Genomic DNA, 15,816 nt, shown 5'->3' with positions numbered 1-15,816 from the left:
GATGTGTTTGAGACACTGAAGAGCTTTTGTTTTCATTGTAGTGATTTGATTTTTTTTCTGTATCTGTATATCACAAAGGATGACACAAGATGAATTGCTTTGTCAGTCACACAAAGACCAGGTAGTCCTTGTATCCTCTGGTAGCTTTCGGTTGTTCTCTCTTGAAGAGACATTTACTCCTGAAGCTGAAAACTCCTGCATATGTAGCCAGCATTCAAATGTAAGGCTGAGTTTGGAATACATGATTACTGTGCGAAGCTTGTCAGAATTCATGATCAATGTTGGCTGGCCTTTTGATGCTAAGTCAGAAGTGTATAGGAAACTATATACAATAACCCAATATATGTTTAGCAACCAAAGACAACTAAGAATATGTCTATAAATTAAGGTCAGAAAGAATAAGAGTACTAGCCTCTATTTCTAGTTACTTATTATGTATGGCAGCTGTATTATCTGTTAGAACTGGGATTGTATCAAACCAGTTTTGATACAAGAATGCCTGTAAATCTGAAGTCATTCCTTTGCTTTTTATCAGGTTTTGGTCAGTTGTGCATACAACCTATTAATGTGAGTACATTCCTTTGGATGCTTAAAAGAAACCAGGACTTCTCTGTTGATGACTTATTCCATACACAGTGGACAAATGTGCTTTTTCTTCTGTACCTCTAGGCGATTTGAATCTCACAAATGACACCATTCCTGTATAAGTAGACTTCAGTGACTAGATTTCCCCTACTAGCATGGTCTCGAAAGTGTTCTTGAGTTGCTGCGTGTGAAGTACCACAGCAAAATTTTATAGTTTTTATGGCAGTTTGATATATTATTCTAATAATATATAATAATATATTTACCCATTCTCCAGTTATTGGACTTTTGGGGGTGTTTTCCTGTATTGTTTTTTGTCTTGTGAAAAATACCACCATAAATAGTCTTTAAATGTTTCCTGTTGAACATTATATATACTCATGGCAAATATCTGTAGAGGGAATTGATAGTTTTGAGGTTTGGGAATATGTATAAAGTAATTCTAAATTACTTTCTAAACTGTTTACATCATTTTCCATTTTTACCAGCATTGCTTAAGGTTGTTAACACTTAGTATTAATAGACTTACTTGTCAGTTCTCTGCTGATTCATCAGCCCTTATCCTCAGCCTCACTTTCTGTGCCTTCAATTATTTGTAGTCAGCTGGTCTGAAAATATTAAACAGAAAATTATAGATATAAGCAGTTCACAAGGTTTAAACTGTATGCCATCTGTGGAGAATGATGAAACCTCATGCCAACCATCTGGACCCAGTTCATCTTTGTTCTGTGTTTCCAACCTGTGTGTGCTCCTCATTCTCTGTTATTAGCATGTTGCTCTGACCCTGGTCCTTGTGGTTTCCATCAAGTACACTTATATGAGACACTCAGATCATAGTATAAAATGCAGATGGGGGTTATTGTGGAAGAACATGAGATATTCTCAAGGGTGAGATGTGATAATGGCCAGAGGGACCGTTATGTCAACCTATGTGTTTAGATATGTTCTATACTATTTGTTAAAATTCTGGAAGACATCTTGCTGCCAGAGAATTGACAGGTTTGTTTGAACTAATTCTTATGGGAGAGAACAATGCTAAACCTTTAGAAAGCCTCCAGTGACATAATAACAGTGTGCCTTTCCCCGCCTGTAGTTTAAAATGTCATATTCCTACCCAGGGCCAGAGAGACAATTCAGAGCTCCCTGTTTTGACCTGTAGTCAAAGCCCTCGGGTTTCAGCTCCTGGTTTTATAAGCTGCTGATTATGAAGGAGGTTCACCCTTGGTGACATTCCAGCCTGCTGATATCTGACTAGCAAGAGCCGTGGTACAGAGGTTACCAGGCCATTTATGGAGATACTGAGATGCGTGCATTCAAACAAGTTTTATGTATTTATCAATGGCCTCATGGTGTAAGAGAAGTGATGCTGGAACATGGGTCCTGATGAAAGCCTAGAAGTGATTCTCATAACAGAAAGGGTAAAAGTTTTCTTTAGTAAGGGAGAAAAGAAAAAGAACAGAAATGTGTTGAGGTTTTTAAGTTGCAGAGTAAGAATGACTAGGACAAAACTTAAAGCAGAAATAATCTTCACTCCATGTAATTTCAGACATCCACTGGGAGGTGTGGAATGTACCTTCCAATGATAGGAGATTAGTGAACTTCCTGGGTTTCCTCAACTAGAGAAAACATCAAATATATATATTTTAAAAGTTTCATTTTTATTTTAAATGTATGTGTGTTCTGTGTGCATGCACTTCTGTGTACCATGTGCATGCAGTGCTCACAGAAGCCCGAAGAGGTCATCATATCCTCTGGCACTGAAGTTACAGAGGGTTGTGAGCTGCCTTGTGGGTTTGGGGAATCAACTCTGGGTCCGCTGGAAAAGCAGCCAGTACTCATAAATACTGAGCCATCTATCAAAGTCCAAAACATCAAATATTAATGGTTATGATGTTTCATGAGCACTTTTAGTAATTTTTACCTTGTTTCTATTTCTTTATTATCATTGGTATCTTAGTTTTAGAGATAATAATTTAATTATTACATTTCTCCCATTTCTTTCTTCTTCTTCCTTCCAAGCTCTCCCATATATCACTCCCTACTGTCCTTCAAATTTATGTCCTTTTTTTCACTAATTGTTATTGCATGCGAGTGTGTGTGTTTTCATTTTTTAAATTTAAAATACAAGTTTTTTTTTTATACAATAAATTCTGATCATGGTTCTTCCCCTCATCTCTTCCTCCTTCCTCCCCTCCTCCCTACTTTCCTTTTCTCTCTGTCTCTTAAGAAAATAAACAGGCAAATATAAAAGACAAAAAAAAAATAAAAGAAAATGAACAAACTAACAAAGAAAGAAAAAAAGAGAAACAAAGAAAGAACAGGTAATGCACACACACACACACACACACACACACACTCCATGAAAGCACAAAATCAGAACCATAATATACAAGCAAAAGACCAATAGAAAATGGCCAAACAAAGCAAGAAATATGAGACAAAAAAAATGTCCTCCCAAAACACATTTGAGCTCATTTTGTGTTGGAGCATGAGGCCTGTCCTAGGGTGCATCACTAGTGTCTTTGGTGAACTTGAACTGATGCTGAGTTGTGCATACAAAGAAATAGATCTGAGTCAACAGGGAATAAACTAAGATAAGGAAACTTAGAGTTTAGACCAATGCTCTCAGAAATGGACACATTGGCAGCCCCACAGCTACATTCTACTGGTGCGTGAGTATTGTGGTTGTAGTTATGCTCATATTGCAGTTCAGAAAAACAAGACTGAGTAACTTTTCTAATTTTTGAAGTCTTGCGATTGTTACTTGTGAATCAAATATCTAAGCAATAGAGAACAGAAATCTGGCTTAACTTGAGAGACAGAACTTGTTAGAATCAAATATTTTTTTCTTTCTGAGAAATTTGTTAATGAATATTAATGCTTTGTGATGATTTGTAGCAAATACATAAATTGTCCAGTTAGATGGTATGCTGTTATTCATGAATTCTCTCCCTAGCTGAACTAAGCTTTGTTTATTGGCGGCAACTCTGTGGGCGGGCGTTAAGGCAACTAGAACATGTCCATTAGGCGAAACATGTGCTTTTACCTCCAAGAGAAGCTGAGATTCAGTGAACACAAGGCGGGGGATGTGAGGCCTGTGCTGTGTGTGTAGCAGAGACCCATGAAACACAAGTGGCTTAGGAGGGAATGGTTTGCAGAGGTTTGATAATTAGGTTTCTAATCAACTGGGCTGTTAGTTTCTTGGATGAACCTTCAAATCTGAACAGCAAATTCCAAATACTGGCATGGGGCCAGCCAGCAATAATTTGATTTCTGTTCACTGGAATTGCTTCTTGCTAAAGTAAGAGGAAATCATTTAAAATGTTTTTTTTTTTTTTGTGGAAGATTTCATATTCTCTTTTTCTTAGCAAGTGACCTTGTAAGGTTCCCCTGTTGAACAGTCTGGATATCTGTGCGAGTGGGATTGAGTATTCGTGCAGTTACAACTGCTGTGCTCGCCTTCAGTATGAGCAGAGTGTGGTGCTGGTGAGCGGGAGTTTCCGTTCTTCCAGTATTCTGAAGATATACTCTCTCTCTCTCTCTCTCTCTCTCTCTCTCTCTCTCTCTCTCTCTCTCTCAATATTCATTTTTATAATTTTAAAATACAAGTAAGTGTGTGAGTGCAGGTGCCCTTGGGGGGTCAGAGGTATAGGAGCCCCTGGAGCTAGAGAACAGATAGTTGTGAGCTGCCTCACACGGGTCCTGGGAAACAAACTCACATCCTCTGGAAGGGCAGAAAGTGCTCTTAACCACCAAACCACTTATCCAGCTCCCAATATTCTCTCTCTCTCTCTCTCTCTCTCTCTCTTCTCTCTCTCTCTCTCTCTCTCTCTCTCTCTCTCTCTCCTCTCTCTCTCTGTCTCTCTCTCTCTCTCTCTTTTCTCTTGTCTTCTCTCCCTCTCTCTCTTGAGACATGGTTTCTCTGTGTACCCCTGGCTGTCCTAGAACTCACTCTGTAGACCAGGCTGGTCTCAAACTCAGAGATCCACCTGCCTCTGCCTCTGAGTGCTAGGCTACCACCAGGCCTATCCTTATTATCTTATTTAGCATGTATTATGGGAAAAATGGTGAGCTGGGTATTGATGTCTTGGAAATATATGTTGTATATCCATGTTAGTACAAATGCATACAAAAAACAGTTAAATATTTGAAGACATGAGAATTTCATGTATATGTACAACATATCTTGAGCATAACTAGGGCTCACTACCCTCAACTTCCATCAGGACCTTCCACATCACATCTACCTCACAACTTCATCTTCTCCTTTTATACTTTCTAATTAACCTAACTATTGAGTTGTTGTTTAAAACCTCACTTACTCCTATTAGTGCTGCCTTAATGTACATGGGTAAGGGGGTTATTCATTTGGGTCTGGGGAACCTATCAGTGGCCACACTCCTGGAGAGAGGTGACTTTCCCTTCCATAGTATCTTAGTTAGGGTTTCTATTGCAGCAGCAGGAGACTGCATCACTAGGCCCAACTTGAACATATAAGATCTCAAAGCCTGCCCACACAGTAATGTAGTTCGTCCAACAAGGCCACACCTCATAATAACTCCGCTCTTTATGGGCCAAGCATTGGAGCATACGAAGTCTATGAGGGCCATTCCCATTCAAACCACTACATACCACTCCCTGGTCCCCATACACTTGTAGTCATCACACAATGCAAAATGTATTAAGTCCAACTTCAAAAATCTCCATTGTCTATAACAGTCTCAGACTTGTTTAAAAGTCAAAAGTTCAAAGTTTTTTTTTTTGAGACTCATGCCATCTCTTAACTATAACTTCCTATAAAATCAAAACCAAAATACAGATCACATATTTCCAACATATAATGGTGCATGATATATATTACTGTTCTAAAATGGAGGAAAAGGAGGATTGTGAGGAAATACTGGAATCAATGCAAGGCCAAAAACCAGTTGGGCAAATTCCAAACTCTGCATCTCCATGTCTGATGTCCTCTCTAGGCCTCCATTCAGGGACATCCCTGACACATTCCTGGACTCAGCAGCTTTCCTTTCTTCCACAGGGACATTCCATAACCCCTTTCCTCTATCCTTGACTCTAACACCAGAATCACGTGGGTTAGGCTGCCAAGTTCTTCTGCTTTCTGGGGCTGGAACGTGGCCCCTTGTTCAATTACATCTTCATCAGCTTTCTGTTTCTGATGGTTACATTCACTGACCAAGCTTGGCTGTCCTGGGAACTTGCTTTGTAGACCAGGCTGGCCTTGAACTCAAAGATCTGCATGCCTTTGTATCTTGACTGCTGGGATTAAAGACAAGTACCACCATGCCTGGACCTAAGCTTTCTTTAATTCCTTTTCACAAGATGAAAGCTTAGCTGGGTAAAATCATGCCCTGAGGTCACCACTCCCTTTATTCCATTTAATATCATGCATTTCTTTAACCTGTTTGTCTGCTTGAACACAGGATTTAGCTCTATTCCACTTTCTGGTGCCTCCTTTCTCCTCAATCTGTACATTTTCTATTTTTACGTGCTCAGCTTGATCATTTTCATTATTAAATCTTCATAAGATTGAACATTGGTCACCATACAATAGAGTATACTAGGATTTTTTGAGATTTCCTTCATCAATGCAATTAATCCAAAACTCTTCACTTTAGCCTCAAGCAGACTTTTCAGATAAGAGCAAAAAGCAGTCACGTTCTTCACCAAAATATCACAAGAATGGTCTCTAGGCTACTTACTAAAATTCTCTTCCTCTGAAACCTTTTTAGCCAGGCACCCACAGTTAAAATAACCCCTAACATCACTGTCTTCCATGCTTCTACTGGTATGGGCCATTAAACAATGCTTTAAGCATTCCACAGCTATCCTAACCCAAATTCACATAGTTTCAAATTGCTCCAAATAAAAGCATGGTCAGGCTTATCACAGAAATATCTATCTCTTTTACCAATTTCTTAGTTAGGGTTTCTATTGCTGTGAAGAGACACCATGACCATGAAAACTCTTATAAAGGAAAACATTTAATTGGGATTGGCTTGCGGTTTCAGAGGTTTAGTCCATTATCATCATGGTGAGAAGAATAGCAACATGCAGACAGACATGATGCTGGAGAAGGAGATGAGAGTTCTATATCTTGATCCACAGGCAGCAGAAAGAGATTGTGTGACACAATGGGCGTAGCTTCAAGATGTATGAGACCTCAAAGCCCACCCCCTCAATGACACACTTTTTCCAACAAGACCACACCTACTCCAACAAGGCCACACCTCCTAATAATACTACTCCCTGTGGGCCAAGTATTCAAACACATGAGCCTATGGGGGCCATTCCTATGCAAACCACCAGGAGTAGCATCTGCCAATAGTTCATCAGTCACGGTTAGAGCTAGATGTCCATCAACTGACAAGTCAATAACAAAAATGTGGTGCTATACACAGAGAAATCCTATCTTGAAAAACAAAACAAGACAAAATGTGCTGCTATACACAGTTTGATACTACTCATAGTGTTCATAAAGTTTGCAGTTGAAAGGGATAGAACTGGAAAGGTGTGTGGGAATTTAGTGTTGCTGGCTTTAGAACAGTATTACTGGTATCAAGACCCATGCTGTGTTTGTGCTTCTCTAGCCTGAATGCATGGGTGGAATGGGTATTGGAGGTTGTCATCAAGGATAAGGCAGCACATCACAGAAATCATGTCACAATAACGACTTTCACCAAGAAGCAGCACTGGAGGAGTGAGGCCCTCAGGAATCCCCAGGCAAACAGAAGATGAACGGAAAAATGTTGACCCAAGCCTATACAATTTCATGAATCTTCTGTGAGACACCATTATCTCTTAGTAATAGCCCCTTTGACAGGACACCCAGAGACTGAAGGTGCCTCCTGGAGTTGGGGAAAATCACACTTCCAATTTAGTAGTAATACAGATTCTTATTCATAAGTAATTCAGCCATTCAAGATTTATGAAGGGTTGTAGGTGTCCCATTGGAAATGTCAGACAAATGTGTCTGTTAACTTTTAGTAGCATCTTTACTAAATTGTAGTAAAAATAGAAACTACCTGAAGTTAAATGCTGAAAACTGAAGGAAATTTCTGGAATATCGGATTAAACATTGGAGGCTCTTTGTTTTGGGCACAATCAGTAAAGTTTTGAGGTGTGCTCCTGTAAAAGCCACCCTTACTAGGAAGAGACTGACAATAATCTTCAGAACAAACTATCAGCTTTGGATATAATCAGAAAAAAAATATTGAAGTAAGAACCCATCACACAAAACAGGACACATGGAAGTAGATGTCAGGAAACTCCCAGAGGGAAATTCACAGTCTATGGGAGTAGGTTGGCATCTCAAGAGCTTCCTTTTGTTTTTATTACAAAGTGATCTGTTAATGTTGTTTATTTGCATCTTTCAAAAACTTGTGAATTACTCTTTTTCAGTTTTTGTGTTTTACTTTTTTTTTTAAACGTAATTTTTTATTGATTCTTTGGGAATTTCACATCATGCACCCCCATTCCCACTCATCTCCCAGTTCCCCCATATCTGCCCTTTACCCTTGTACTATCCCCCACAAAGGAAAACTCAAAAAGAAATAACAAAAATAAAATAAAAATAAAAAGCAAAAAAAAAAAAAAAATACAAGCTGGGCGGTGGTGGCGCGCGCCTTTAATCCCAGCACTCGGGAGGCAGAGCCAGGCGGATCTCTGTGAGTTCGAGGCCAGCCTGGGCTACCAAGTGAGTTCCGGGAAAGGTTCAAAGCTACACAGAGAAACCCTGTCTCGAAAAACCAAAAAAAAAAAAAAAATACAAATAAGAATATTAAAACAAACAAACAAACAAACACAAACAAAAACCACGGACTCAGACATGGCCATCAGCAGCCGCCTGGGCCTGGTTGTCACCATGTCCCCAGGAGGCAGCATAAACCTCTCAGATCAGAATGGAGCCAGGAGTGGCGTGGGTTCCTGACTTCAACATGGCCCCAGTTGCTAGTCCAGTCTCATGGCCTTCTATGGCAACAGGAGCCATGGGCATCGACACAGACCCTGGATGCGGTACGGCCACACACCCAGATATGGCCTTTTGCCACCGTTCTGCCCAGATACGCTATGGCCCTAGGTGGTAGTGCAGGCCACCCTAATCTGTATGGTCCTGGCAGCAACCTGACCCTCAGGCACCATCATGGCTTCAGGTGCCAGCCCGGACTCTAGACATCCTCACAGCCTTCAGTGGTTAACAGGAGTCCCAGACATCCTTGCAAACTGTTAGCATTCTGAACCACAACCTTGGGCCCCCCAGCGTACTGACATCATTTTATGTAAAAGCCCTCATCAAGAAAAACCTCCCTCCCCCTCCTTTTTTCTTTTTCCCCTTTCCCTCTTTCTCTTCATGAGGCTGCACGTACCTCTGCCTTCCTTTCTCCCCTTCTCTCTCTCTTTTTCTCTTTCCTCCCCACGCCCCCACCCCTGCCCCTTTAATAAACTTTCCACGTGGATGCCATGTCTGCATGGTGTGAGTAACTTTTCCACTACTCCACGACACAAAACGCCGCTGCATCTGCATGGCATGTCTCCTTCACCCATCGGGGCACCTTGGTCCAACCTTCCTAGGCCTTCCTTGCGCCATATCATAACACAGACCCTGGCTGTGGAAGGGCCACTGACCCAGACATGACCTTCTGCAGCAGCTTCGGCCAGGATGACACCATGGCCCCGGATGGCAGAGCAGGCCACACACATCAGCATGACCCTGGCAACTGCATATCCCTCAGAACCCAACATGGCCACACGTGGCAGCCCAGAACCCAGGCATCCTTGTGGCCTGTGGTGGCAACATGGGCCATGGACATCAACACAGACCCCAACTGCGAAGGGACCACGGACACAGGCATGGACCTTTGCAGTAGTGTGAGTCTGGATGTCACCATGGCCCTGGGTGACAACACAGACCACTCAAATTGGCATCACCCTGGCTGCAGGGTGGGCCTGAGACACCAGCATGGCCCCAGGTGGCAGTCCAGATCCCGGGCATCTGCACAACACGGACCCTGGCTGTGGTAAGGGCATCGACATAGCCATAGCCCTTGGCAGCACCTTGGGCCTGGATGCCTCCATGACTCCAGGTGGCAGTGCAGGCCACTCAGATTGGGGTGGCCCTTGAGGTGGCATTGTCCTTGGGCACCAACGTGGCACATGTGGTGGTCCAGACTCCAGGCATCCTCAAGAATTTCTGTAATAATAGGAGCCACAGACTGCAACACAGACCACAGCTGTAATAGGGCCATGGACCTAGACATGGCCTCTGGCAGCAGCCCAGGCACTGATGTTACCAGGGCCCTGGTGTCATGCAGGCCTCACACATCATCCCTGCCTTCACCTCTTCAGATTTGCCTCTTAACAGGACATGAACCATTCTGCCTCATTCTCTCTCCCATACCCCACCATATATTGGCTCACCATAATGGCACCTGACTGGCACCAGGCTGGCCCATGGTTTCTCCTCCCCACACAGCTTATATTTGACTTTTGTTGGCTTCAAAAGCTATTTTTTTGTATAAGTTGTTCATAGTCAGGCATGCCTATCTTAACCACTCATTAAGAGTTTTTTTTTTTTTAAATCTCTGTGGATATTATAAAAGAGGAAGGTGACTCATAATCTAAAAGTACAATATGGGAGACACATTTCAACATATTTTAGACAATAGTCACATCAACTCCTTGTTCATTATGGTTCAGAAAACGCAAGCTGCGATTCAGTGTGTGTCTCAGTTCATTTCCAGCACCATTCTCAGGATGTTAGGATTGGCTGTGGTTTGGTTAGTGTGTAGCTTTAAGGAAACAGCCTAACTACAGGGGGAAGTTTAGGATAGAGGAGCAGAAAGGGTTATAAGAGCCTGTTGAATCAATGTGTAAGGAACTGAAAAACTGCTTGACAGGGCACTTTTAGAAGATGAGCTAAATTAATAAGTGCAGAAGAACAGACAAATCTTCTCATACAAAATGTCTCATCTAACCCTGTAGTAACACTCAATGTTCTACTCAGGGTCCTTTCAGCCAGTAGTCCTTATTAGTCTCTATTATATTACTATTTTATTATTTTGGAAATTCTGAAATTAACAATTAGGTTACTTTCTTATGCAGAATTATAAGTGGGTTAGTAAAACAGAACATTACATTCTTTCTTAGATACCTGATGACTTTCCTCCAACATACATGAAACAAGCAAAATGGTAGCATGATGAGAGAGGAAAAAAAAAAAAAAACACATTGATGACCAGCAGTAGGAAGACTGATGTGGAGAAAATACAGCGTCCTGTTGAATAGATAAGAACAGTCGACAGCTGTGAAACAGATGATGTTTTCAAGTCACAAGGTATATATGAAGCTGCTCTACCATCACTTTCTAAATCCTTGATAGAAATGGAAAATCAGGGCTTAAATTATTAAGCACTTTCATCGTCAGAGTTTACTGTTTTTAAATATGATACACAAGATACTTACATTTTGCTAATAAATTAAAAATCTATTTAAAATTTGTTGAAACCATGAAACTTTTTACATAGCTAGACATTTTCTTCATAAGATCAAATTTCCAAAATAAATATTACATACACACAGCAAACCAAATACAACCAAACAGTTAATGTGTCTCACTATATCTCCATTTCCTAAAGAGCAAGGTTGGTCTAGGAAATGGAGAGAAGTCTGTAACTGGCTTATTATGTACTGTGATTTTTGTGAGAAGTAATTTTCACATATGATCTGTTTTTTTTCCCAAGTATGTGTTCTTAATATTGTCTTATTGAATTGTTGCAGATTTCCTATGTTTTTCTAAAACTAATGTACAAGCATTGGCTGTGATAGTCATAAAAGAAGCAAATCTTGGAAATTATAAAGAAGTGGATTTTAATAGGTGTAACAAAGAAATACTTTAATAATGAGACCATGAACTACAAGTCACAGAAAGTTACCCAAACAAAGGCGAGAAGAAACTAGTGACATCCTGAAAGAGACTTCTATATCGAGATGGAGTGTAGACTGGAATGTAATGTATAGAGTTCATTACTGATTGTACTGTGGCAAATACTGTGATCAAGACTTGTAGTAGCCACTCACTATCTAGTTCTTTCCTATGATTTTACTTTCCCCTTGTAGGTGGGCAGCACTGAGTGATGAGTTTTGTTTATCATCTGGTGAACATGGAATATACTCCTTCTAGGCTGCTGTACTTACTAGTGTGCCTCCTCCTCTTCTTCCTTCATTCCCCCTCCCTCCCTCTATCCCTCCTTCCTTTCTTTTTCCTCCTCCCTCCCTCCTTCTCTACCTTCTCTTCTTTCTTTTTTCCTCTATTTTTCTTTCTTTTGAGATAATCTCATACATAGTCCCTGCTGGCCTATAACTCATTGAACTTGAATTTACAGAGATTTTCCTGGCTTTGCCTGCCAGTGCTGGGATTAAAGGCATGTGCTACCAAGCCTGGATTTCTTGATGCATTTTAAATGTTGTCTTCTTTTGTTGCTTGTCAGATAGGGAGTGCACATGATGACATGGGAATAATACCTATTACCCAGACAGTCTAGATTAGTAGAAACTGCATGCATTTTTTTTGATGCAGAATGTGTGAAAAATAAATTTTTTTTTATATTAGGAAATGAAGATTTAGACATTCTTGGCACAATACCTATAAAGCTTTATCTAGAGTAAAAATAATCCTCTATAATTGAAAGTATGTACAGGCCTATTTTCTGCCATTTATATTAAGAAACAATGGACTACTTCAGCTAATAACCTAATAGAAAGATTGCGGACTAAGACCTGCCAGGAAATCTGTCTTCGCACCTAGACGAAGATTGAAATCTCAGAATATGTCTGACACTGCTAATTTGGAACTCAGAAGTCTATTTGATGATATGCATCTTTCAGAAGAGCATGTAGAAGATAAAATATAGTTGCTTTTGGTAGACCACTATCTACAAAATTGCAAATAACAGGTGTTGACAAGGATGTGAACAAACCAGAACCCTTATGTAATGTTGGTGGGAATGTAAATGTTTTGGAAAATGTGGTTCTTCTAAAGTTAAAAATAAAATCATTATACAATTTATCAGGCCAAGATATTCTCAAAAGAATTGGAAGCAGAGTTTTGAGGAGATTTTGGTATAATGTTTATAGTTGTATTACTTATAATAGCTACAATGTAGATATAACCCAAGTATGAATGGACAGTCAAACAACATTTGCTGTAAATATTGCAGATTCAAAAACCACAACCTTCACCTCAAAGGGGACTAGATAATTTATTCTAGTTAGCCGTGGATGTCTGCATCCAGATTCCTCAGTCCTTGGATGGGGTTTCTGGCACAACTATTAGGGTGTTTGGCCATCCCCCATCACCAGAGTAGGTCAGTCCCTGCTGTCTCTTGACCATTGCCAGCAGTCTTTTGTGGGGGTATCTTTGTGGATTTCTGTGGGCCTCTTTAGCACTTTATTTCTTCCTTTTCTTGTGTGGTCTTCATTTACCATGGTCTCCTATTCCTTGTTCTCCCTCTCTGTTCTTGAACCAGGTGGGATCTCCCGCTCTCTTTCCCTTGACCCTTGCCCTTCATTGCTCCCACTCATGTCCAGGTTGTTCATGAAGATCTCAGCCATTTCTCCATCATTGGGCGATCCTCGTGTCTTTCTTGGGGTCCTGTTTTCCAGGTAGCCTCACTGGTGATGTGAGTAGCAGTCTAGTCATCCTTGTTCCACATCTAGTATCCTCCTATGAGTGAGTACATACCATATTTGTCTTTCTGAGTCTGGGTTACTTCACTCAAGATGATTTTTTCTAGATCCATCCATTTGCCTGCAAACCTCATGATGTCATTGTTTTTCTCTGCTGAGTAGTATTCCATTGTGTATATGTGCCACAATTTATCCATTCTTCAGTTGAAGGGCATCTAGGTTGTTTCCAGGTTTTGGCTATTACAAACAATGCTGATATGAACATAGCTGAGCAAGTGCTCTGGTGGTATGATTGAGCATTTCTTGGGTATATGCCCAAGAGTGGTATAGCTGGATCTTGGTGGAGATTGATTCCCAATTTTCTAAGAAAGTGCCATATTGATTTCCAAAGTGGTTGTACAAGCTTGCATTCCCACCAGCAGTGGAGGAGAGTTCCCCTAGTTCCACATCCTCTCCAGCATAAGCTGTCTTCAGTGTTTTTGATCTTAGCCATTCTGATAGGCATAAGGTGGTATCTCAGAGTTGTTTTGATTTGCATTTTCCTGATGATTAGAGATGTTGAGCAATTCCTTAAATGTCTTTCAGCCTTTTGAGTTTCCTCTTTTGGGACATGGATAATGATTTATTCACTTTTCTGGGCTGGAAGAATCTTTTAAATCCAAGATTTAGTAGGTTTCTTAAGTCTACATTTCTATATTACAAATTTATCTTTTCCCCCCAAAAGAAAACATAATTCATTTAATATTCAAGTTTATGGTTCAACTTTTTGGGATAAGGTTTGAAAAACCTTGTAGGGATATTAGTATAAACTACCTATAAATAAGAAATTGTCAGTTGAGACTAGACAGTAAAGAAGTTAGAATAGGAAATCATGATGACGAACCAAAGGACTGTATGTGCTTTTGCTTAGCATTAGCATGGTTGTTTTTGTATTTTGTTATTATTATTTTTTAATCAACAGCTTTCTGGAATGGTGAATCATTTTAGCCAAGAAACAGACCATGCTGTCCTTTATTTAAGAGGCACTAATGGTTTACTTCAAATATGGAATGTGAAGTGATTACCTGTATTCTATTATTAAATAAAACTCAGGAGTCAGATATTGGGGTAAAAACCTCATAGATCCAAAGAACAGCACCGGAACGATAAGCTGACCCTGCCTCTCCACACTTCAGATTGAAAAGAGGGTGCATCTTTCTTCCTGTGTCTCCCTGTCTTGGTCCTCCCAAGCCTCTATGTCTAATTCTGATCAGTTAATCTTGACTACACCTTCTGGTTCAAGGAAAACTTTATTGTCAGTCTTGGAGTGTCAGTGAGAACATATCTCCTACAAGAGGAATGGGGTCCTAAACTTTCCTGATGCTACAGACCAAGAGGATGTTAGCATTGCCTGTCTCTGGGCCTCTCTGCTTACTCATTAAGTACTTTTAACCCAGTGGTTCTCAACTTGTGAGTTAAGACCCCTTTTGGGGTCAAAAAAGTCTTTCAAAGGGGTTGCCTAATACTGTTGAAAAACAAAGATATTTACATTACAGTTTATAACAGTAGCAAAATTACAGTTATGAAGTAGCAGTGAAATTAATCTTATGGTTGGGGGTCACCACAATACAAGGAGCTATAAAACAGGGTCATAGCATTAGGAAGGTTGAGAATCACTGCTCTAACCTAACTACTATTGTGCATCCCTGAGCCTCTTCCTGAGACGTCCGGTTAGTAGCTCAGCATCTTTCTTTTCTTGGAGTATGTGTCTTTGTTGTCCTTTCTCAGAAGTCCTGTAGACCTTCGTTAGCTTTTAAAAATTATTTAGGACTCAGTTTCAACCCTCACTGTAAATATGAAACTCTCACCCATGTCAATCTTCTTAATTTTCCTTGCAAACATCTTTCCACTGAAATTGTTTTACATGTTTCCTTCTTAATTCACACCCTTCTTTATGTCTCCTCTCTTACCAGAATGAATGTTGCTAAGGAAAGAGTTCTTTGTCTGTCATCTTCAATGTTATGCTTGCCGCTCTGGAACAGAATGATAATGAAACTATAGTAAATATTCACTACAGAAATGAATGTGTGAATTTTGAGTTTCCGATCAATAGAAATGAAAAGTGGGATGTGGTCAGACTTTTCATTGTCTATTCAAACTAAAAAGTTCTTCTGAAGTGGGTTGAGAGTTTTCCTGCCAATAGTATAAAGAGAATTTCTTCAAAAAGACAACATACTGGGACAGACATACTGTTATTCACATGTGTTTAATGAGATCCTTAGGACATTCTGAGAAACATGTTTTCCTCAGTAGCCATCCAGTCATTGTTGGAGTCCATCATGTATAGGTAATAACATAGTTTTTGCGCCCCCCTCATTCTAAGTGTGGTATTCAATGCTATGACATATATACTGGTTTAGTATTCTGGTTCCCTCTGTTTCACTGTGTCACACAAGCGTGTAACTGATAGCAAGCACAGCATACAAGTAATAAAAACAGCTTGAACTGTGATTGCAATGTGGCTCTCATCTGTCCCTTCATTTTATCTTT

The sequence above is a fragment of the Peromyscus leucopus genome, chromosome 2 (assembly GCF_004664715.2).
Source record: "Peromyscus leucopus breed LL Stock chromosome 2, UCI_PerLeu_2.1, whole genome shotgun sequence".
Taxonomy (NCBI): domain Eukaryota; kingdom Metazoa; phylum Chordata; class Mammalia; order Rodentia; family Cricetidae; genus Peromyscus; species Peromyscus leucopus.
This window is presented reverse-complemented; position numbering follows the sequence as displayed.